The following is a 3,046-nucleotide window of genomic DNA, read 5'->3' on the forward strand; positions in this document are numbered from 1 at the left end:
GAGGGGTCTGGAACACAAGTCATATGAGGAGCGGCTGAGGGAACTGGGGTTATTTAGTCTGGAGAAGAGGAGGCTGAGGGGAGACCTGATCGCCCTCTACAACTACCTGAAAGGAGGCTGTAGGGAGGTGGGGGTTGGCCTCTTCTCCCTGGTAACAGATGATAGGGTGAGGGGGAATGGTTTGAAGCTGCGCCAGGGCAGGTTTAGGCTAGACATTAGGAAAAACTTCTTCACCAAAAGGGTTGTCAGGGTCTGGAATGGGCTGCCCAGGGAGGTGGTAGAGTCCTCCTCCCTGGAGGTATTTAAAAGAAGGATAGATGAGGTGCTTAGGGACATGGTTTAGTGGTGGGATGTCAGGGTTAGGTTAAAGGTTGGACTCTATGATCTCAAAGGTCTTTTCAAATCAAAGTGATTCTATGATTCTATTCTATGACCGTAACTGATGTTCTTTCACAATTCAGTATTCATCTTGTCCTCCTGCAAGCTTCTCCTTCAACATTCCAGAAGCTGAACACTGGACTTGTGACTTCAACACAGGTTACAATTTCTATTCAGTCAAGTAGCTCGTAACTCCTCTTCCTAAAGCTTCCAATCTACACACAAGTGCAAACACCATTTATTCATCTTTTTACAGAAGTTCAATTTAGCTGTGTTTGGCACAGTGTATGAAATGAGATACAGAAGGCAAAAGAGAGTTGAAAGGCAAAAATACTTTTTAGAAAGAACTAGTCTTTTAAAACTTAAAAAACCCCCCTATTTCCCAAAGAAATCAAGGAGGAAATAATAGGGATTGGAGAAGTTTGAGGGATTCAGATCAATGGATATGCTTCTTAAGAAATTCCTACAACAGATTTTCACAAACCAGCTTGCCAGACTGGATGTCTCAAGGCTTCTAGTTCGTCAACGTACTTGCCACATCTCTCCTCTAAAATATTCCTCCTGAAATAATGATTCTGTGGCCTGTGCTTTCAGAAAAACTATTTCATGTACTCTGTATCTACACTAGAGATATCTGAGGAACTTAAAGTATTCAGAAGCACTAAAAGCTAGTGAGCAATACGCAAAAATGTTAAATAGCTAGATTTAGGTACTAAGAGTTACATTAATAAAAGCAAAGTGGCCTCAGTGATACATTGTGCAAGACGATAAAAGAAATGATAAAAAAACCCCTCTTTACAAACAGCTGTTTCTCCCACCTGTTCTAACTGCATGGCTAGGGAATTTGAGAGTACCCTTTATATCACCACCCACTGATGCAACCATCTTACATCTATTCTTTCATCTGTGGCTAGCAGCTGTCCTGCACCTCATTTCACATTTGTCTTGTTTTATTTATATGAAGCCTTTGGGAACATGGAATGTTTCTCATCAGCATTCAACAAAGGGATGGGTAGCTGTAGAGGGTGTAATTTTGATATATTAATAAACAGATTACATAAATCTTTGTGGGAGACTTGGGATAAGAAATAAGAGACAGGAAGCTATGATACCCAAAACCAAAAACAGCGGGTGCTTTGTAAGTCAATGCTTCTAAGATGCCCAACCGCATGGTGGTTTTCTAACATGAGCTAATACATACCAAGTACCAAGACAAGGCGCAGACATTTCATCTTGCGATCTGGGCTGCATTTGCACCTTGGCTTTGGGGTGTATTGAACAAGCATAAATGAACTGGAACCAGCAGCTCAGCTGATCTAGCATTTTAGAGTGCCAACAACAGTGTTCCTAAATCTATTCAGTTATGGTTAACATTTGAGGCTCTCCCCTAGCATGTAAATTTAAGGGAATCACATTTATCTCCAGCGTCAGTGCTGCAGTAATTGGAGATTGCTCTCTGTGTTTTTACTGAGCAAAGTGTCCAGCAAAATCAGAGAGACGGACTGATCATAGACTGTTGTTAACAGAAAAAACATTAAATGGGCCAGCGGTACTCCTGGAAGAGATGTCACAGGTAAAGAGAGTACAATGCTAGACAGGGATGGAAAGATGATGGCAAGGGAGAAACCACAAAAAGGGAGAACTGAAAGCGTTAAAACGGGTCTCTCTAGTCCTGAGCAACTTGAACACCACACTCAGTTTTAGCATGTACAGATGTCAACTGTTATACAGAGGTAGAAACCCTAGTAGTCTAAAGGAAAAATACTAGTGTGGTTTGTAAAATCTGAAGAGATGCACATTACCTGAAGCTTCATTATTCACCCATAAAAACTGGCTGCTCAGGGACTGCTTGACCAGGGCGCTGAGAGCACATCAGTTTTGACATTGTCCACAGCATTGTTTCAGCCAAATTTACATAAGAAGCAGCACATACCTTATTTAACAACTCAGATTAGAACATGTGGAGTGTGTGTGTGTGTGCATGTGATTTTGTGCCTATCCATTTCAACTTCAGCCTGACAAAACTGGTGCCCCTGCACGGCTGAACTACGTGCAGTTGGAGCTCTCTGTATCGACTGTCTCCAAGAAACAGACTGCAACGAGACGATACATTAACCCCAGTACAGCGTCACCTGTCAGGGAATGATGCATTATTCAACTGGCAACTCTTTGCAAAAGGTTCATTTCTAAAATTAGGAAGTAACACACACAAAGTTAAAATACATTTGCTCAGCCAAGAGCAAAGGATGTTTTCTAACATCATTCTAGTCTTGAATGTTCATCACCCGCCCCCAGTTCAGCTTTAGGTCCCCCTTCCTGGTTTCCACGTTACTCACAGCGTAACCAGCAACGAGGCAAACAACGGCAAACTCTGGAAACAACCCCTCCTGCCTGAGGAAAAAAAATCATTAGTCGGCACTGAAAAATACACAACTAATCTACTAATTAATTGCGGTAGTTAGAGTAGTTTATGGTATTACTTGGAGACTGACATGCGCAGATAATAAGCACCAGTAAAAGGTGCCCACAGCCTTTGGGCCTGCAAACTTGGCCCCATGTCGGATTTCGGGTTGGCTGAAGGTGCAGGGAGCGGCGCCGCCGCCCGCCCGCTCCGGGCCGGCTCCCTCATGAGGAGAGGGCGTTGGCTGCAGCCTCTGCGCGGCTCCGG

The sequence above is a fragment of the Egretta garzetta genome, unplaced genomic scaffold (assembly GCF_000687185.1).
Source record: "Egretta garzetta isolate BGI_Z169 unplaced genomic scaffold, ASM68718v1 scaffold172, whole genome shotgun sequence".
NCBI classification, from domain to species: Eukaryota; Metazoa; Chordata; class Aves; order Pelecaniformes; family Ardeidae; genus Egretta; species Egretta garzetta.